Raw genomic sequence first — 22,408 nt, 5'->3', positions numbered from 1 at the left:
GCTGCCTATGGCTGCACCTACCGCCGGTTGCTGTAACTATCTCTCCACCAACCCCCAACAGGCGCCAGCTGTCACTGGATGTAAGGAGATTTTGCACCACCCTGGCCTCTCAGGTACCTAGCAGGGATGTTTAAAGTGACTACCCTATCCGTCACCTGCAGCCCTGCTCCATTCTGTCATCCTGCTCTTCCACATTCTGCTATCCTAATACACAGGTGAAACCATGGCTTACTAAAGCCTTGCATTGCAAACGAATACCTGGACAGCCCAACTTTTTATTGCTATGCATATAATGACACGTAATTGTTAGCTCTGCGATGTTTTTAATCCTTTCATCTGAAGTGCTAACAAGACTAAGAAGCAGTCTTAAAATGTCGTCCGGGGTGCAATTAGTCCCCCCCACCCCACAGCCTCCAAGCCCAGTCCAAGTTTGCATAACATCCTGATGGTATCTCTCTTAATACTCCCCACCTTTACCTTCCTTCCACTGTGTGTGTGTTTTTTTAACCAAATAAACACATTAAAGAAATTAAGAAACTACATCTCATCAACACCCTGTGCTCAGGGCTTTCTCCTCACAAACAGTTACCCCAGTCTCATGACCCTTTGATGTGGTTTAATGCCTCAAGGGAGGACGGAGAGTTAAAATGAGTAACATGAAGGAAGTACTACACTATTTCCCACAGCTCTGGAGAGACTTCCCTCCAGTACATGGACAGCGACCCTTTCCGACATGCAACAAATTAGGGGTTAGCTTGAATTAGGTGCATCTTCCCATGGGTTATTGGCATCTGAGGCCTATTGTTTGTCCCTGCATGGCAGATAGGTAGTGGAACTTGAATTCCTATACACTAAGGCAGAGATGAACAGCCTGAAGCCCTCCACCTGATTTCAAAAGCCATCTGTTTCAAATCTCTTCCTTTTCTTTGGCACTAAGAGGAAGGGGGGACAGGGAAAAGGACAGAGAAGAGAAGATAGCAGGCCACTGAATAAGAAAAATAAGCAGTGTCACTCTCCTCCACTAATGGAATTTGGTCCCTGACAGATCTAAAGTAGCCTGAATGGGACAAAAAAAACCCCACCATTCCATCAGTATGGCCATAAGGTTTTGCACCATGTTCCTGCTGTTCCCCACAACCAAATAATCAACCAATCGTCTGAAACTAAAGCTTGAAGGCAATAATCAGAATTCTCTGCAACTCAGGCAGGGCCCCTTTGGGTTGGTGGAATGGAAAGCATAACAGACTGGAACGGAGCCAGAGTAATAGTCCAAACCAAGTGTAGAAGTGGCTACTGTCCTATACAACAGTGGTCCCCAACCTTGGGCCTCCAGATGTTCTTGGACTACAACTCCCAGAAGCCTTCACCACCACCGCCTCTGCTGGCCAGGATTTCTGGGAGTTAAAGTCCAAGAACATTTGGAGGCCCAAGGTTGGGGACCACTGCTATACAACACAAAGGAAAACACATACACGAAGAGGAAGTGGGAAGGAAAGACAGGCCTTGGTCCTCCTCTTCTAAAACCAGGCAAAGAAGGGGCCATGGAGGGGGTAAGCCTGAACCTTCTTTGTCCCAACAGATGAGCCACTACGAATTCTCCGCTCATAAAGCCCTAGTCCCCGTCACTGGCAGCAGTACACAGGGTTTCGGAAGGGAAGGGAGACCAATAGCAAGGTAGTACCCATGTGTGCTGTGGATATGAACAGTGCACCTCAAAAGCCCCTACAGACGTGTTTGCATGCTTCATTGTCAACCTTCATTCAGATTTCCTGAGGGAGATACATTATGAGACACCCAATTCCAGACGGCAGCCAGCTGGACCAAATCGTTCAACTAAACTCCCTGTGCCTCCAGGTATCTCTGGCGTCAGCAAAGGCTCTCCGCTCCTGCTCTCTGCATATAATAATTGTGTGCTGCCGACTCAATTCTGACTTATAGGGACCCTTTCTAAGGTTTTCTAGGTAGAGAATATAGTGGTACCCCGCTTAACGGTTATCTCGTTAAACGACGAATCCACTTGACAATGAGGTTTTTGCGATTCCTTTTGCAATCGCAAAAGGATGTTTTAATGGGAAAAATTCGCTTTACGATGATCGGTTCCCTGCTTTGGAAACCGATTCTTCGCATTACGATGATCTGAAAACAGTTGATCGGCGGCTCTCAAAATGGCCGCCCGCTGTGCAAAATGGCTCCCCACTGTTTTCAAGACTTTATTTTTGCTGTGTACAGGGACCAGAAAATGGCCACCCTATGGAGGATCTTCTCTGGACGATTAGGTATTTAGCCCATTGGAACGCATTAATCGGTTTTTAATGGGTTTTTCCCCCCGCTTGATGATGATTTCGCTCTACAGCAATTTCGCTGGAACGGATTAACATCGTCAAGTGAGGCACCACTGTACACAGAAGTGGCTTACCGTTCCTTTCTTCTGGGAGCATCCTAGGACTGTGCAGCTTGCCCATGACTACAGAGGCAGGTTCTTCTCTGTCTGCATTCATATAGGATGCATTTGACCTGTGTGGGCTGCACTGTCAGCAAAGGCTCTCTGCTCCTATTCGCTGCCTATAGGTATTTAAAACAGTTTAGGAAATATCAGGAAAATGCTACATGGTCATGGAAACAATACAAATGCATTTATCCTTAATGGTCAAACAAAGGTACCACCTTTTCCTGCATTTGTAATTTTTCCATGATTGTGCAGCATTTTCCTGATTTTTCTGTTTTAAATAATTAATAAAATCATTTAATTTTGGAACTACCAACAAGAACTTGCTGTATAGCCTTGAAGAAGGTGACTGAAGCTTTGATAGGTAGAAAGTTGCTTTTTGGTATTTCAGGAGCATTGTAGTGTAGCGGTTACAGCAGATGAACTAGGAATCAGACGGTTCAGATACCCATAAAGAGTATGGGTATCTCTTGAACTGACCTAACACACAAGGATAATGTTGAAGCCACGTATGAGCTTGTCTCTGCAAAAGTACACTATTACGATTAGGCATCCTTCAGTCTTGAGAGACTATGGTAACATGCTCTGAATAGAGGACTTGGAACAACATTCAGTGTGGCTGAGAAGGCCAATTTGAGAGTGAAAATCCCTTCCACACTGAAGACAAATACAATCAGTTCCTTGTCCAGCTCCCTGATTTGGCTGGTTTCGGGACTGCCTCTTTGCTTCGGCCTGCTGAACGAGTGTCTCTTCAAATTGGGAGAGGCTGTGATGCACCGCTGAACGCTCAGAAGTTTCCCATCTATTGAGGTGCATTCCTAAGGCCTTCAGATCCCGCTTGCAGATGTCCTTGTATCGCAGCTGTGGTCTCCCTCTGGGGCGATTTCCCTGCACTAATTCTCCATACAGGAGACGTTTTGGAATCCGACCATCAGCCATTCTCACGACATGCCCAAGCCATGTACACTATCAACAAAGTATGCTATAAACATAGCAAAAAATAAATACAGTCAGAAGATTATGTCTATTCTCTTCTAGGAGCTGCCAGAAATTCCCAAATGGACCCTGAGGCAGCCCTCCTCAACCTAATGCCCTTCAGGTGTGGTTGGACTGTCTTCCATAATCCCCTGTCTCTATTTCCTTTCCAATGATCTAAATCAAAGAGGATGAGAGTTGCAGCCAAGAACATCTGAATGACACCATGCTGCCTACAGCTGGATTTCAGAAAGCCAGCTCTTTTTCTTCAAGTGCACATGGAATTGCACCTTCCCAGGAGGAGGATGGCATGAACGATATTTCCAGAAGGAGAAAGGGGGGGGGAAAAGTCAGTTCCCACAGCCTGGTTCACCTAGGCATGGGCTAAATAAAATCCAGACTGATTTATGGTACTCCATTAAGAGCTGTCAAGCAAATAAAGAAAACCTGTCTGTACCAAGCAAGTGGGAAAGTACCCATCGCATGAACTGCCAAATCGTGCCCATGATTAGACAGGCAAAAAAAATTAATAATAACAAATAAAGCTCTCCCTACCCCCCCCTTCCTGGAAGGATGTGTCTGGGAAGATGAGCAGAGGATGATTTCAAAAAATACACACAAGAACACTCATCCTCTCACCCAAAGATGGGATAAAGCCTGGGAACGTGGGTGTGCCCCGTGGTAATGCTTAGTCTGGTTGCTTTCCAAGGGAGAAGGGAAAACAAGCCCTAATTGCTACGCTTAGGTTTTCTGGGGTCTGAAAAACTCCCTCATTCCTTCCTAGCAAATCCACCAGCTAGGGAGGGCAAGGATGGCCGGGTCCCAAGGCAAGCGAGCGCGACGTCGTAAGCAATTATCATTAAAGCGAAGCAGGCTGGAACACAGAGCAAAGGGATGCCTTGAGAGACGATGAATACACCTACAGAGATGATAATGTTTCCCTGCAGCACCGCTTTTTTTAAAAAAAAAGCAGGATTGATGGGGAAGGAGGGGAAGGAACATCTCTGGCGAAAGAAAGCACGTTACTGTCTCTACTAAATGGTATGATTGCTGTTGCTTCAATAGGGACCTTGAAGGAATTTGTTAAGGGCGTTCATACGCGTGTACCAAATTCAAACCCACCAAATGAAGGACCGAACACGAAAGCGCTTGTCTGCTGAAGCCCATGCTTTGCGGAGGACAAAGCTTAAAACATACACAGAGAGACACACACCACAGCCCAGCGTTCTACGACTTGCACCACAAGGGTGTAACTTAAATGGCTTAAAACTGCTGTGGAAACATACCAGTAGTTAAGAAATCAAGGTTGATACTTCTCATTATGCACCAGTTGCCTGACAGACAAAATGCAAGCACCCACTTTTAAACTAGCAACACTTGAACTCAGCCATCCACAGCAACTGACTAACGTGCCGGCGAAATGTAAGTAATGAGATTCTGGTCACAGAAACGTAAGAGGATGACAGAAGATGAAGGTAACACAACACAACACAACACACATGTAATCCTCTGCTCGTTTGTGGGGCACCCCATTGCTGTCCCTTTTACTACTACCCTTGCTTCCTTGAAACAGATCCTTCAGAGGAAAAACAAGGACTCAAGGACCTTTCACATTCGACATGGCACTTTTGAGTTTTCCTCCCCCCCCCCCCACCCCTTTAATGAGGTAAAGCAGTGATCCCCAACCTTGGGCCTCCAGATGTTCTTGGACTTCATCTCCCAGAAATCCTGGCCAGCAGAGGTGGTGGTGAAGGCTTCTGGGAGTTGTAGTCCAAGAACATCTGGAGGCCCAAGGTTGGGGACCACTGAGGTAAAGCACACGATGGATTATACTGAAAGAACAAGCTTTTCTCCCTCCTTCCCAATGTGAGAACCCAGTGAAAGAGTCATGACAGACAGAAACAAGGCCTTCTTTACAGTTTCAGGTTAAAACTCCATGGTTTACAACTGCACCATTATTACCACACGCAAATACAAACCACATCTGATGTCAGATGCTAAGCAGGCTCAGGTCTCATTAGTGGGGACACTGGTGTAGTGGAGTCAGGGCTGGCAGAGCTTAACCCCCACGGCTTTTCAAGCAACAGGGACTGTGAAATCATGGCCACCCCACTCAAATTCTGCCGTCACTCTCAAGACTAGCTGCTATCCCCATGGAAGTCGGGAGAGAAATGGATTGTCCTGGCAGCAGCATATTTCTGATACGCTGTCGCTGTTTTAACACAAAATATTGAAGATGGGTTTCATCTTGAATGGGCAATTCAAAGCCATTAATTTTACAAGAAGTCTTGTTCCTCATTTGTTGATACGGACTGATCCAGCTGCCTGCCTTTGGGACTCTCCTTGAGGGAGGGGCTGCTATATGAAGACCATGCATGTGGAACATCTGCATTTCAAAATTTAGCATTACACGACTGGAGGGGTGATCACCAAGGGATCTCTTTAGGTAAGGCTGGGAATCTTGTCCGAAATCTTGGAAGACTGCTGTAAGGAATAATCGACCATACCTGGCTAGAGAGACGAGCGTTCCATCTCTTGATTAGGCCACTTTTCTAAGTTCCTAGGAGATGAGGATGGCCGTTAGCTTGGACAGTTTTTAAAGACAATTAGGGGGGAAATGTGGACGATCCAGCCATCAAGGAGTATCAGCTGCAGGAATATGAGCAACAAGAGGGCTATCATCCCCCACATCCTGGTTTCAGGCTCCCCACAGACACACTGGACCACAAAGTCTTCTTGCTGGCATAGCTATTCTGATGCACACATTAACGAATTCCAGTTCATTTGGCCATTTCCGAATCTCTTCTGACGGTTAATCCTGAGGAACACTAGGAATCATGCCTTAGCTATGTAGGGAACGGGAAGGCTTGCTTCTCAGTTTTTCTTGGACAGTTTTACAACTGTTTCATCCCTCTTGTTGCCTTGGTGTTAAGCGGCACCCCAACCAATTCATGCCTGCCCAAATCTGCATGGGGTACAAATAATTTCTCATGGAATGAGAACCCCTCCGAATATAGCCTGAGGCATGTAGCCACAGAACGTACCCTTCTACCTGGAGCACAACTCCATTTGTGCATGCAAAGGGCTGGGTGGGTGTCATTGTGATACTAAGGAAGAGTCCCTAGTGTCTCTTTCACAACTTTACAAGAAGGCGGCCTCTGACGAGTTGTCAGAAAAGCAGCTTTCACAGTCTGCCACTGCTCCTGCCCGTGGGAATTCAAGCTGTGAGAAATCTACATGCAAGTTATCAGAATTGTCTGTGCCCTCCGAACATTCAAAACATTATTTAGGCCAAACTAAAATAGCGTGGCATTTGTCAGGTGGTGCTTGCTGTATTTTGCATGCTGTCAAATTCATTCCAATTCATGCCAATCTCTTCTAGGGTTTTCCAGGTATACAGTACACATTTACTAGTCCCTCTTCTGAAATTGTGCTCTGAGACTCTGTAGTTGCCCAAGGTTGGCTCCTCACCAAGGAGACACAGCCAGGAATCGAACTCCTCACCTCTGGCTGCACAGCCAGATACTTATCTCACTGAACTATCCAGACCTGGTGTGAAACAGGGGCAAACATATCATCCTGAGCACACCCAATCTTGGTGTGAAGCAGAGACAGATCTGCTGACCACCAGACAATATCAGGGATCATACATAACCTAGACATTCAAGAAGACAACAAAGGGGGGAAAAAAAGATTGTACAGTACTGAAGTTCTCTTTCCTCAGGTTTGGTTAAAGCCTCCGAGTTAAGGTGTGGGTTTCCGTACAACACAGGAAAGTCCCTGAGATGATTTTGCATGTGTGGGAAATGTAAAACAAGAGAGTAAACATGTGCAACCTTCCAGTGAAATTAAAGCAGGCAAATTACTACAGGAGTGCAGCCAAACATAATCGCTTCAAGAATCAACACTGATAAATGAGATCACTTCATCTCTGTGTCATCTGAGTTTGTGCATGCTACCTGTACATCACCTTTCTGGAATGCGGTGCCAGGTGCAGAGTTGAGCATTCTCAGCAGGTCAACCGGCTTGCTTTGTATTGACCAAGTTTCTAGCTCTAAGCCTGAGAGCACGAAAGCACTCCTCAGCAGACGTGGCAAGCTCTCCAAAGTCAGAATGCCACTGACAGGGAGACAGAGTTATGCTCTTCACTCTAAGATGCTTCCAGTTCATGCCTGCAGCTAGACAAATGAACCGCACATTCATATTGTGTGAAGACAATGTAAACATAAGCGATTTATAATAGATTGAAAAGACCGAATCCTTGTTTAGGCTTCGCCCCAGACTTCCGGCTTTCTCCTTGACCTGCTGGAGCCCGGTTTGTCCTTCAGCCGGGACTTCATTTTGTCCAGTCCACAAGCTTGCCTCAGTCGGGGGAGCCACTAACACAGCCCACCTGTGGTTCAAGGCCATTTTTAATCTCTCTTTTGGTTGTTCATTTCTTTTCCCTCAATAAGAAAATGGGAATTGCATCTCAGCCTTCTCAAGGAACAGACATTATGCATGTAAACTGCAAGATTTAACTGGACATGTTTGTGTGTGCATGCAAACACACACACACACATACACACATATACATTATATTCTGGACACTTCATTTTGCTCTCTGCTTTCAATACATTTTAGTGCATGAATGCAGCCTCCAAGCAGAAAGAAAGAAAGAAATTGCTACTAGATGCCAGAGTTTGCCCACCTCAGCTTTATAGGACTTTTAACATGACTGTTTCCTTCAGGCACTCCAGTTTTTGTTGTTTTGAATTTCTAAGTTAGAAGCACGCTTCTACTTCATTTTAACAGTGACATTCGCTGCTTTTTAAGATCGCCTGGGGAGCACTTCCACCTGATCTTGCTGCCCCCTCAGGCATATTTGGTGAGGACATGAGGGGGCCTTTTCAATGGCTGCTCCCAAGCTCTGAAACACCTTCCCAGAGAAGTTAGAAGTTGGCCCCTTAGCTGCTGTCTTTCTACAAGTAGGAAAATACCTTTTCCTTTGGGCAGTTTTCTAGCAACTGGGCAGCTGAGAAAGGAGATTTAATGCAAGCCACAGAGTATTTTGCTACTTCAGCGTGTTATAACATGCACTTTAAAGTGTTTTAAAATGTTCTTAAATCAGGTGTCTTTTTTAATATTACTAGTTGTGTAGCTTTTCAACTATATAACATAAAGTAGGTTTAATTGTATTTAGATTTAAATCATTTGTGAGCCACTCTTGAGTTTCCACAAAAGGAGAAAAGCAGTGTGTAAATGAAATAAATAAACAAAATAATAAGTGTGTGTGGGGTGTGTGTGTAGAAATTGGTGTGAGACCTAGGAGATCCAGGGTTATGTGCAGATGGAGCCATAGAATATATGGGACCAGTCTCTCTTTCTTAGTCTGACACACCTCAGAGGGTTGTTGTAAAGATAAAAACAGGGGGAGGAGAACCATGTATACCTTGAGCTCACTGGACAAAGAGTGGATGGACACATAACTGGGAAGTAAAACAACTCTACTTTCCAGGCCCATTGCAGTTTAAGAATCACTGCTGGAAATTTTCTCCAGGTGTTGCTAAAAGACAGGTCCTAACATATGGTACCTCACCTCTTACTATGCTGGTTTGGGCAGATGGAAGTTGCCGCCCAAGCACATCTGAAGGACCCCATTTTGACCAACCCTGCAGCAAATTCAAGGGGAGACCATCGCACTTTGGACCCACTCAATTATTAGTGAATAATGTGACGAGCCCACTTCATTTGAATATGACAACCCTGCTCTCCGCTCCACGCGGATGCCGGATGGTCTCCACTGAGTTTTGACAACTGTCGATAACCTGAGTTGTCAAAGGCCGTTCAATGGGAAGAGCAGCAGGAAAACACTATTAAACAACTCCTTCCACTGTGTGTACACAACACACTACGCCATACTCTTGTGTATCTTCCTGGGGAAGGGCCAGAGATTATCACAGGGCAGTGAGTCATATGCAAGCCTCAGGTAACCTTCCGCCGGTCCCTTTGATCAAGAGTCCTCTGAAGGGCGAAAAGAAGGCGCCATTGCTATCAGGGTGATAAGACAGAGTCCACTTCATTTAATAAACATAGACCTTTGCTTTCTTTGGAATAACTAAATTGCCCTTTTAAAAGGTTTCTGCATGACAGTGCAATGTGTGAGAGTGCAATTCACACCCACCTAGAACAGAATACTCTCTGCAGATAAAGCCAGTTATAAGAGACACCTTTCAGATTTTGGACTGAAGTGCCAAAGTACAGACATTGCTCTGCATTCACAGAGTGACCTTCCTTGGGCTTCTGCCAGTCAAAGAAAACCCACTCTGTCTGCTCTGACTGAAAACACAAGCATGTCCCTTGACTCTCAGGACTGAGAAACGCAGAGCAAGTGTCACAAGACACTGGTTTGTACTGAGAGCAAGATTCCCTATAATTTTTCACCAGCACCGGAACCAAATGGGCAGCAACAACCAAATGGGTGCGCAGCACCGATGCACTGCGGGGTGGCTGCACAGCTTAGAGGGAATGTTGCCGGAGACCCAGCCTCGGGCAGTGGTAGGGTAGACTCATGCTCAGCACCTTTCACCTAGGAAGCTCACCAACCATCACTCTCGGGGTAATCTACCCCTCAGGGTTGGTGTATGGATAAAAATTAGTAGGCAGGGGTGTGGTGTATGGAATAGAATAGCAGACTAGGACTCAGGTAGACTCAGAGGGTTTGAATCCCCACTTAGTCACAGAAACTTACTGGAGGGGATGAGGTTGAACTGGTAAAAACACTCCTAAATATCTCACTTACCCTGAAAGCCCTCTTAGGATCACTATAAATCAGTTCCAACTTGGTGTCATATAACACACATACATATGGGGGGAAGAACACTAGTTGAATATCTTGAAGACAAGGAAGAATATAAGTAAATAAAGCATCATCATCATAATGTCCAGTAAGTCTCTTTGCCCACCTAGTCCAGGATATACAAAGTGTGACCTTACACGTTATTATTTACTACTGGTTAGGCCACTAGTGAAAATGTGACGGCAAGAGCACAACAGAGGACGAGATGGCTGGACAGGGTCACCAAAGCAACCAACATGAATTTGACCCAACTCCAGGAGGCAGTGGAAGACAGGAGAGCCTGATGTGTTCTGGTCCATGGGGTCACGAAGAGTCGGACACGACTTAATGACTAAACAACAACAACAGGTCACTAGTGGCTGGTGGGCACTGTAGCCCCAAAAGCTGGCCCACCCCTGATCAAATTTACTATTCTCTTTACTGAAGGCAAAGGGATTCTCTACGGCCTCTGGTGTGGGACTGTGTGGATTCAAGTTTTTTTTCCAGGTTGGATGTACAAAGTTGTGGAGCAGGGAAGATTTAGCCCTCCAGATGTTTCCCTCTACAAGTCCACACAACACAGCATGGCTAAGAATAATGGGGAGCTATAATCCAAAACACACCGAGGGCCAGAGGTTCCCAGTCCCCACTCTCAAGCTAAGAAGACTGGTTTATTTATCCCATGGTTGTCTACACACGGAGGTGCACAACAAAGCGTCTGTATGTTACATGTGGGCCTCACCTGTTCTGGCAATTCATTTCTGGTAACTGCTAAAATGTGGAGAATCAACGCACAGGAGATACCAGAGGGAGAAGCCATGCTTATCTGCTGCAGCTAGATCAGGAATGGGGTTTGCCCCCTTAAAGAAGCTTGCTCTGGGACAAGCTTTCATGGATTCAAGGCCATATTTTCAAATACAATCCAGGACGTATGATTCTCCTTTTCCTTTCATCTTGGTGTTGTTGTTTTTTAATGGTGTGTGTTTTTAAAGTTCCCGGACACGTCTAGCTTTTAAAGGGTGGTATGGCTTATTGTTGGTCCAAAAGGGTAGAAAATCAGCTGCCAGACCTTAGAGGTTATCAAACCGAGTCCTATGGAGCAGGAGCCTCAGGTCCCCAACGTTTTAAGTTGGCATTGAAACAGCTTTTTGAATTCAAAGGGTCTTGTCACTGAGCTATGGCCCCTTCCCGGGAGCAATCAATACTCAACCCTGCAGGTATTCATCCTCCTCCTCATCATCACGTGAGAGCAAATATCCCTGCTGTGAAGTATCGATTATTCCTGGGAAAACAAGCACAATGCAGCCATTTCTATTTCAAAACCTGAACTGATAACATCCCTTTGATTTTAAAAGGATTTCAAAGGGGGGGGGGGGAAGCAATGGAGCCGAAATCACTCAAAAGAAAGCAGAACTTGGATATAATGATTTACAAGTAATGTAGTTAACCATAACTAGCTACTTTTGAGGTAAAAGGTAATTTTGCAATCATTGTTGTAACAATCCACCCATCCGGGCTGTTGTGATGAGAAAAGGATAATGTACCATGCATGCTGCCTATGGCTTTTTCAAGCACAGATGGGATGTACAAGAAAACAAAACAACAGAACCGAACAGACATGCCATATACATTTCAGACAATATCATCTGTAATCTTGATAGTCCCTCTGAACACAGGCTTGTAAATATTCTCTTGCCTGCTTCCCTGTAATAAATGACCATATAATAAGCATTTGTACAGTGGAAATGGAGTTCTCTTCCCCTTAAATGCCATTCATATACCACAAATGACTATGACATACATATGCAGAGCGGATGGGTTACTCCTTTCTGACTATTTAATTGCAAGGCTCCCTTTGGCCACAGACTTCTACTGACCCCTCCCCTTTTTATTTGCTCATTCTTTCAAACAGAAAGAGCAGCCGCTGATCCCATGCCCTGTATTTTACCCCTTTTTCTTGCAATTCCACAAGTTGTGCATTAGATTCAAAATCCAGAAGCGAGAACACCTCCAGTTTGCAATCCCTATTCTCGTTCTAGCTTTTCCCGTTGCGAGATCGGGAAGCAGGGAAGGCTGTTAAGGCTGTTGGGAATTTCAGCCCCATCCTTATTCCGTTCTAAGAACGAAGCTTCAGCAGAGCATTAGGCTGGAGATAAAACCTCTTTTTTTGTCCCATCTGTGGCAAGAGAAAGGTGGAAGACAGAACAGCTACTGGATGATACTCAAGCGTCTCGTGTCAAGGCCCAACAACCCTTGTGAGAAAAACTGGCTGGAGGAGTTCTTGAATTCCACTCTCCTCTACCATCCCTTCCCAAACCTTGAGGACAAAGCTTTCAGAGTGGCGCGTGTGTGCTAAAAAAACTGAGCAATGAGAACGGTTTGCCATCTCAGAAATGCTGTTGGACAAGGAAACTCATGTGGCTCGGGAGATAGCAGTAAGCCTGATTACCTTCTGCAAAGAGGGGAAGGAATGTTCCCTGAAGTCAGATGGGCCAATGGCCCTGGGAAAAGGTTGTCTCTTTTTCTGTAACATTGGCCACATCATTCAGACATTTATCTTGCCTTTGTTTACATGTAGACATTGCCCCTTTGTATGTCAAGAAAATAGCTTTCAGGGAGGTTTGGAACTGAGAACTGCTGAAATCATTATCTCAATTTCTCATCTTCATGAGTAACCAGCTATCAATAGTTAGCCCAAATAGCACCAGCCGTCCTCCATGACCAGAGATACCACCACGCTTTTGGGGGCCCCAGCATTTGCAATGGGGAAAATAGACTTTATAGAATACAGTCGTGCCCCGCTTAACGACTACCCCCTATAACGACGAATCTGCTCCACGACAATGTTTTTGCGATCGCAATTGCAAAACGATGTTTTAAATGTTTTTTTTTTTCGCTTTGCAAAGATCGGTTCCCTGCTTCGGGAACCGATTCTTTGCATTACGACGATCAAAGCAGCTGATCATCGGGTTTTCAAAATGGCTGCTGGGTGCTCAAAATGGCTCCTCGCTGTGCTTAGGGATGGATTCCTCGCTCTACAGGCACCAAAAATGGCCGCCCCTATGGAGGATCTTCGCTGGACAGTGAGCTTTCAGCCCATTGGAACGCGATAACCGGGTTTTAATGCGTTTCAATTTGCTTTTTTATTTCGCTTTACGTTTTCGCTCTACAGCGATTTCGCTCAAACGAATTAACGTCGTTAAGCGAGGCACCACTGTACAGGGAACCATTGCATTACAGAGTCAGGCAGAAGAAAGGTGGAGGGAGCACAGAGAGAAAACACACAGGTAAAGGAAAAAAACTCCGGGTAAAAGATGGCTATCTACTATGTGTGTGGTGCTGGGGAGGTTCCTTACTCATCTGCAGATGCGGATGACTGTCAGCCAGCTCAATTTGTGGCTAGAGTGGCACCTCCCTACGGAAAGGCCACATGTCAAGTTCATTCATCTGCACCAACGCAGGTGAACACGGTGCAGGAAGGCCAGGCCCATCTGCTAACAGAAGCCTCCTGGCATGGATAGGTGGGGGTGTCCCTGATGGTACTGCCCGATTCCTATAAAAGCATCTGGCCAGTATTTCTTGGACACACCGCTAAACCCTGTCCATGGACATAACAGCATCAAAGCTTGTGACTTGCCTCTCATCTCACAAGCAGAGAGGCTTGGAGACAGCTCAAACTATGGTTTGATCAGTATAAGTATAATCCTTGGCGACTGTTCATGCAAACTGCTGGTGGTGAGCCCATTGCAAATCATGGTTTGACATCCTGGTTTGCTGCTAAATATTAGCCAGTATTTAGCAAAATAGTTCAGCAATAGTGTCTGAACAAGGCTGGAGAGTCCTGCTCTTTTGTTACAGGCAGTTTGATGACATTCTATTTGAAGATGACAGCTCTGAGAAACTTTAATCCAACGTCAAGAATTCCGGAAATTTCTGGAAAAGGGTATTTTCCAGAACTCTGATCACAGAAAGCTGCCCTAAACCAGATCAGACTTGCTCATATACCTCAGAGGTTCTCAGTCTTTGATCCTCTGGATGTTCTGGATGTAAAAGTCTCAGAATTCATGATGAACCTTCCAACAGAAACTTCTGGGTACCAGAAGTCCAAAGCATACGGAGTTAGAGAACAGCTTCTTCCTCACGACTCTAGACCAATCCAGCTTCCCTCAGCCTGATGCCTCTTCAATATTTTGCACTTAACCTCCCACGATTCGTCAACAATGGCCATGTGAGGTTGACAGAAGCCATGGTATAACGTATCAAAAGGTGTCCAGGATGGGGAAAGCTTTGAAAAGTTATTTTTCAGACTACAATTATCAGAATTCCCCAACGGTCATGGTCGGCAGACATACTGACTGAGGAAATATCTGAGTTGTAGTCCAAGAATTGGCACCGGATCCTTAGAAGCTCAGGCAGAGATCTATTAATTGCTACTTGGTTTTTTCTTTCATAATATAGATAAATATAATTAAAAATAAAAATAGATAAACACTTGAGAAGAGATCTGGGGCAAAGCATGGACTCCACCAATGAACCATCATCCCTCCCCCATCTGAATTCCCTCTTCATTTCCAGCGCAGCCACGCCTGATGGAAAAACAAAACTGTAATAGGCAAAGTAGAATAGAACTACAGTATAAGCAAAAGTGATGTGAAGCAGATTCAGATGTACAACAAAAACTATCCAATGGCCTAAATTGCTTAGATCTGATTGTGCATGTTTGTTTGACATGTATTTAATAACCAAACCAAAAAAAAGAGCACACCATGCTGGTTTTATGTGCTGTATAAATACTTTGGAAGCCTCCCTAAACGGTGCAAATCTTTGTTCTGAAATATCTGAGAAGGCCAAAGCAGCCAAGAAACACTCAACATATTTCATACTATAGTCAAATAAATTTATTGGAAATGACGGCAAGAGTAATAGCTAATTCTCCTAAATACCTTAATAAGAGAAACATTGTTAGCAACATCTATCCACTCTTCCACATCAACTATTCTTCCTATCTTCAAACTTTTAAAATTAACTGTTTCTAGACTCCACAGAACAGTTTCGCCAAGACACACACTCTGACCACCCCACAGCCTACTCAAAATGGGCTGATTCGCTCTAAGCTGCTCAGCCAGCACCTCACATCCAATTCCAAATGTCAGTCAGTCAAAACTGGATTGTTTATGGCCACAGGCCTTTACAATAGGCAATGTATGACATGCAAAGTACCGTATTTTTCGCACCATAAGACGCACTTTTTCCCCACAAAACAGGGGGGTGGAAAGTCTGTGCGTCTTATGGAGCGAAGAAAACAGATTATATTTTCCTGTTTTCTTCTCCTAAAAAATTGGTGCGTCTTATGGAAAGGTGCGTCTTATGGAGCGAAAAATACGGTAAATCCGGTTTTTTAAAAACATACATTTTAGAACTAGATGTTCTTTGAGCATCTCCGACTAAACTATGGACTATTAAATTAAATGGCTTTAGGGTCCTTGAGAAATCTAGACCTCAGCTTTTTGGCGGCCAATGCAAATAATGCTACAGCATACGTAATGATTGGCTTAACACTACTTCCATGACTGTGCGACTGGGAAAAGACTGGATCATAAGTAACAAAAAATCTTTTCTCTGGGTTCCTTATAGGGGGCAGAACAATAAATAGTGGATTAAGATTCCAAATGCACTAAACAAAAGAAAGAAGTGACTCCATTTGCAGGCACCTGACATTTTTTCTATAGAAAAAATGTACCATATTTTTCACTCCATAAGACGCACCTTTCCATAAGACGCACCAATTTTTTTAGGAGAAGAAAACAGGAAAATATAATCTGTTTTCTTCGCTCCATAAGACGCACAGACTTTCCACCCCGTTTTGTGGGGGGAAAGTGTGTCTTATGGTGCGAAAAATACGGTAAATATCTAACCATACTGTACATTGTTGGATTCTGTAAGGAGCCGTGGCACTTAAGAGTGGCAGCAAACCAGAAGGATCAGAGGACAAGCCAGAATCCAGGATGACAGAAAACACCAGAAACATGGAGGGTTTAGGGAGACACTGTGCAAGCCAAGTTCCACCAGGAATCTTTATATTTTTTCCTGCCCAGGAGGGGCCAATGGCCACTGGCAGCAGTGTCTCTTCTACACAGCATGTGGGCCACCATGTCTGCCCCTCCTGCAGAAATTTGGAATAACAAGGGCAAACACCACAATCACTCCTTTGTAACTGGGACATCAGTAATCCAGGAAATTACACAAGGTATTTCCAAATGTTTGGGTGGAGAAAGACCCCTTCAAGAAACATACAGACATATATTATTTTCAAAACATCTCCACCCTGATTGGGTCAAGATGGTTCACGCACCTCATGCAGCTTCACTCAGAAGGACATCCATGTAAAGCTGCCAAGTGCATCAAAGCCACATTTCTCACTGAGCTTGACCCTCCAGCAACGCTCATAAGTGAAATGTGATGAATTAAATAAGAGGGGCATTAATAGACTTATGATGCAATCCTGCAAAGCAAGTCCCATTGAGTTCAAAGAGACTTATTCCCTGGTAAGTACATATTAGACTACAACTTCTAATAATTTATTTAAATAGGTTCCTCCTTCAAAATCCATATATTTCCTGGAAGAACATGCATTCAGCTATGAGTGATTGATCATCATCATCATCATCATCACAGAACTGCAGAACTGGAGGGGACCTATGGATCATCAAGTCCAGTCCCCGTCAAGGAGGCAATCAGGAATTGAACTCCCAGCCTCTGGCTCCACATCCAGATGCCTAAACCGTTGAGCTATCCAAGCAAACAACCAACATACATTAGTTGTTAACCAAAATCCTGTCATTTTTCTAACTACAGATGGAGATGGAGGCTCACAGTCCAGTCACAGCCTCTTCCTCTATCAACTTCACTACTACTGTCAAGAAAGGTATGAAAATAAGCTGAAACTGAGATAAAATGAGTGTGATTACAAAGCTCCACACGACCAGGAATCTTGCTTTATTAAGAGTTTCTAATCATGTTAGCCAGCATTTTATTGCAGAAAACTGTGCATTTAGGAGCCACTGTGAGAGTGATTTTCATGGGATTGTCATGTGATTGTCATGTAAGAGTGATTGTCAGTAGAGACGGAGGTATTCGTATACAAACTCAGTGGTGCCCCGCTTAACGATTACCCCGCTTGACGACGAATCAGCTTCACGACAATGTTTTTGTGATTGCCATTGCGATCACAAAACAATGTTTCAAAGGGCTTTTTTTGCTTCCCGACAATCGGTTCCATGCTTTGGGAACCAATTCTTCGCAATACGACAATCAAAACAGCTGATCGTCGGGTTTTTAAAATGGCTGCCGGCTGTTCAAAATGGCTCCCCGCTGTGTTCAGTGCGGATTTTTCACTGCACAGGCAACAGAAAATGGCTGCGCTATGGAGGATCTTCGCTGGACACTGAGGTATTTTGCCCATTGGAACGCACTGAACCGGTTTTCAATGCATTTCAATGGGCTTTTTTATTTCACTTGACGAGGATTTTGCTCTACAGTGATTTCGCTGGAACGGATTATCCTCGTCAAGCGAGGCACCACTGTACCCCCATCTCTATTTGTCAGCTATCTGTCATGAACCCGGTTGTGTGACTGACTGCCCAAGAGGAGAAAGGGGTGCATGACAGAGACACCAAAAGATGTCCTATCATTTGCACAATGTCCTTACATGATCACTTAACCCTACAAGATTCTAAATTTTATAACTATATTCAACTGATGTAACTCCTTTATAGACAACTTCTTTGCAAACACAGAGGAGTTTCTGTTTTTCAGCTTTCCATGCTGTGAAGTTTTTGTTGGCATGTTTCGGAGATCCCCCACACACCCTAGTTTAAAGTGATTTATTTTAAATCATGTGAAGCCCACATCTGTTGACATGAATATGCTTGCCTTGCCTCCTTCTGCTGTCTCTTAAATCATGGAAATGCAAATATCTAAAGAGGGGAAGACTGCTGTATGGTAGTCTCTCCATGTAAGCCAGAACCATTTTGGGGGATGCTCCTGCTCACAAGGAGAGGCTGCCCAGGTAAGCAGTGACTCCCTTAAGACCACAATCAAAAGGCAATACAAAGGTTTGGACCAATGGAGTTCCCCCAATAGCTAGCTCTCCATGTTTAAAGCATGAAAAAATACCCCTGACTATTGGCTGTGTGAGGGGCCAACATAATATGGCTGGAGAAGGAAGGAAAAGGAAGAGCATCAGAAAGATAAAGAGAGTAGATAATATCTAGATAAGCCATTTCCTAGTGAGAAACAACTTTAGATTGTTCCTAGAGGTAAAAGTGAGAACACCCTACAGACAAATCAAGGATTTAATATAGCTGCCACAGTGGGTGTGAGTTGAAACAAACTGAATTAAATCATGATTTAAATTCTAAAAATCAGAATTTTTTGACTTTTTAATTACAAAATCGATTTTTAAAAAAAGATTCATTGATTTTTATCCACCTTGATAGTTGCAATAAGACGGATTTTCCAGTGCAGCTGGGATTGCCAGATGACACAAAAAACAACCGTCACAAATACGGAAGCAACAGCAAAAGTACTGAAAGAGTGATGCCACTGACTAGGAAGCAATGGATCGGCCAAACACTTCACCCTTCTCACGCAGGTCCCCCTGAGGCCAATAGCGTTCCTTACAAAGTGCCTCCAGCCACCTCTTCTACCCTGGGAAAGAGATCCGGCTGAGGCAGTGGTTCAAGTTCTTCCCTTTCCCAGTTGTTAGAAGTCAAGTATTCAGAGCTCCTCTTTCAACAAGGAGATTTCCGTGACTGTATTGCCAGTGGCTCTGTGTGTGTGTGTGTGTGTGTGTGTGCGCGCGCGCACAAAGAGTTGATGCCAAAGCATCTCTATAGTTCAAAATAGAGGGAAACCTTGGAGAGCCGACAATGCCGGCCTTGATTGATGAATAGTCTCATTTCAGTACAGTATAAGACAGCTTCCTCCTTTCCCATTTCCTTGGTCTTGCTTCTAGGAAGAAGATGATGGCAAGGATGACAATTTGCAGTTACAGTGGTGCCTCGCTTAACGAGTGCACCGTACAACGATGAATTCGCATAGCGATCCCTTGTTTTGGGATCGCTAATGTGATTGCTCAACGACGTTTAGATAGGGCGAAACTCGCTTTGCGAAGATCGGCAAGCGTCTCGCTTACCGATCTTTGCAAAACGAAGCCGCGACGATCAGCTGTTTGGCGGACAAAATGGCCGCTGGAAGCCCCGAAATGGCCACGCGCAGCGTTTTCGCGCCCTCCCCTCGCTTAACGAGGGCGCGAAAATGGCTGCCGGCCATAGGAAGCATCGCTGAACGGTGAGTTTTCAGCACATTTGGAACGCATTAAACGATGTTTAATGTGTTCCAATGGGTTATTTTGATCCGTTCAGCGATGTTTCACTATAGCAAAGGTTTAACCGGAACGGATTAACCTCGCTACATGAGGCACCACTGTATATCCTTTCCTCCACTGAGCATAAGGCCGCCACAGCTTTCCTCCCCCTACTTCATCCCCACAACCACACTATGCTTAGTGACTGCCGCCCTATGGTCACTCTGTGAATGAATTTCATCACTGAAGAAGAATTTGAACCAAGATCCCTCAATTTCAATTCCAACATTCTTAACCTCTCCATCACACGCTGGCTCTCCAGTGTGGCCTGTGGTGGCCTTCTAAGATCAGGAGATGCAACCGAGGTAGCCAAACGCTGCTCTTAAAATATGAATAAACGCTGGAGGCATTCAAGAGAAAACTGGACAACAAATTGGTCGGGTCCGCTTCTATTTGTTTTCCTGCCCTGAGCAGGGGGGGTTGGACTTGATGGTCTTATAGGCCCCTTCCAACTCAATTGTTCTATGATTTAGGTTTATTTGAAATCTTTTTACCCCACCTTTCTCTGGAAAGAGGACCAAAGGCGGTTTACAAGATGATATTTAAAAGCTAAGAACAGAAAGTATAGAAATATTTGAAAAGGGTCAAAGAAAGATCACACTAATAAAAGGTAAACAAAAGCAACACCCAAAACACCTTGTAAAGCAACGTTTCACAACAAGCCATTAAAAAAAAAACCACTTGTCAGCCAACTAGCCACTCAGGGAAAGGGCTGGCTGAAGAGAAAGGTCGTTGCTTGAAGAAGGGCAGCAAAGATGGGCTCATTCTGGTCTACTGTGGGAGGAAATTCCAGAGTCTGAGAGCAGCAACAGAAAAGGCCGACTGGCATAAAAAGCCATTTGGCATGTAGTTAGAAACAATAACTAGGGTGCACGCACAATCACAATGCATATCACAGAAGCCCAGGAAAAACATGGTTCTAGCTGTAAAAAAAAGGTAACGGTAAAGGTTCCCCTTGACAATTTGTCCAGCCATGTCCGACTCTAGGCGGCAGTGCTCATCTCCGTTTCCAACCCATAGAGCTAGCGTTTGTCCACAGACAATCCTCCGTGGTCACGTGGCCAACGTGACTAGACACGGAATGCCATTTACCTTCCCACCGAGGTGTTACCTATTTATCTACTTGCATTTTTGCATTTTGCATGCTTTCGAACCGCTAGGTTGGTGAGAGCTGGGGCAAGCGACGGGGGGGGCTCACTCCATCGCGTGGATTCGATCTTACGACTGCAGGTCTTCTGACCTTGCAGCACAGAGGCTTCAGTGGTTTAACCCGCAGCAACACCACGTCCCTAGCTGTAAAGAATTACACAAATGCATCTATAGCCAGAGTGGCAGAGTTGTTAAAAGGAGTACCCAGCTTGCTGGGGGGTGGGGGTGGCAATGTGTAGCCTGCATACCTAAGCTATAAATCCCCCCCCCAATAGAGTGCTTTAAGCCCTATGGGGTGGCTTATAAGCAGCATGCTTTGCTTCCCCCACCCTTTTATTTTTTTTGCAGTCAAGGAGGCCCAGAGGGAGAATCGAAATCCCAACCTCTGGTTCCGCAGCCAGATACCTAAACCACTGAGCTATCTAGCAGTTGACAGACTACTGGTATGAACAATGTAATAAAGCCCATTGTGTTGCTAATACTCTAAAAGCCATAACACAAAAGGGAAAGGGGAGTGGGAAAGAAAAGGGAAACAGAAGAATTCTGATATGAGATCTTTTGAAAAGATATCTTTAGTACTGATCTGACCTCCAGCTATGACAGACTGCCACTCCCAAAGCCTTTAGTCAAGTTGACTAGGGATTATGAGAGTTATAACTGAAAACTTCCAGCGAGAACCAGTTTGTCTACTCTTCTTCCAAGACTATCCCAGCTTTACGATTTTTAATAGGGCCACATCACAGTACGAATATGAGGCGCAGAGCTTTTTATATCCATTTGACACATTCTTCAAAGGCTCACCTAAAACATTTCATGGCAAAAACAAGGCACTGCAATGCGTATTGAATCTGATGGTGATGATGCAATTTTAAATGTGATGTTTGACAACCATGGTTGGTTTCACTGCTACAATTATGAGTCCGATGGTTTTTTTTAAAAAAACTGCCTTGAATGTGAGGTTATCACAGAAATATGGAACAGAAAGATCAAAATAAATAAATAAGACAGAAAGACAGCTGCAAAACCAGCTCAACGTTACGATACAACAGATGCATCCTCTCCTTGGAAGAAAGTGCAGCCCTTCTCATCTGTCCGTGAAATAAAAGAGCTTAAAGGAAACCTGCAGTGATTATAGCTTGTTATTATTGGTTTCTATGAAAAGAGGAAACAACCAACAAAACTGGGGGTGAGAGAAAGAGGAGGTAATGTGGGGGGGGGGGGGGAAGAGCAGCTTTTAAGTATCCAGGCCCTATAAGGCTGAAAGTCTTTGCCAAAAGGAAAACCTCCTCTTTTTTCCCACGGCTCCATCCTAAACGCCAGGATTTGTTATTCTGCCCCCTGCTTTTCCTTTCCAAAGGATCTCAGGCATATAGCCAGCCTTCCCTCCTTGCCTTGACCTCAAAGTCTATTCAAAATCTTTATTCCTCTCTTAATCACTTCCTGTCTGGACTGTGATTTCTGCTTTTTCTATATAAAAAGAAAGAAAAAATTCCCAGTTTAAAACACCAGGAGGTCTTATCCGCTGGGTGAGAGAGACTTCCTTCCTCCACAGAATACGGGGGGCGGGGGGGGGAAGAAACCCAGGATCTCAATG

General features: G+C 44.6%; 1 long non-coding RNA gene across 3 annotated transcripts in view; it reads right to left on the bottom strand.

Moving 5' to 3' along the window:
- Positions 1-22,408, bottom strand: part of LOC110085302 (uncharacterized) — a 164,582-nt gene that overhangs the window by 47,686 nt on the left and 94,488 nt on the right. The gene's annotated exons all lie outside the window — the stretch shown is intronic.

This window comes from Pogona vitticeps, chromosome 4, assembly GCF_051106095.1.
Source record: "Pogona vitticeps strain Pit_001003342236 chromosome 4, PviZW2.1, whole genome shotgun sequence".
Classification (NCBI taxonomy): domain Eukaryota; kingdom Metazoa; phylum Chordata; class Lepidosauria; order Squamata; family Agamidae; genus Pogona; species Pogona vitticeps.
Note: the sequence above shows the minus strand (reverse complement) of the source record. Positions and strands in the feature narration are given on the sequence as shown.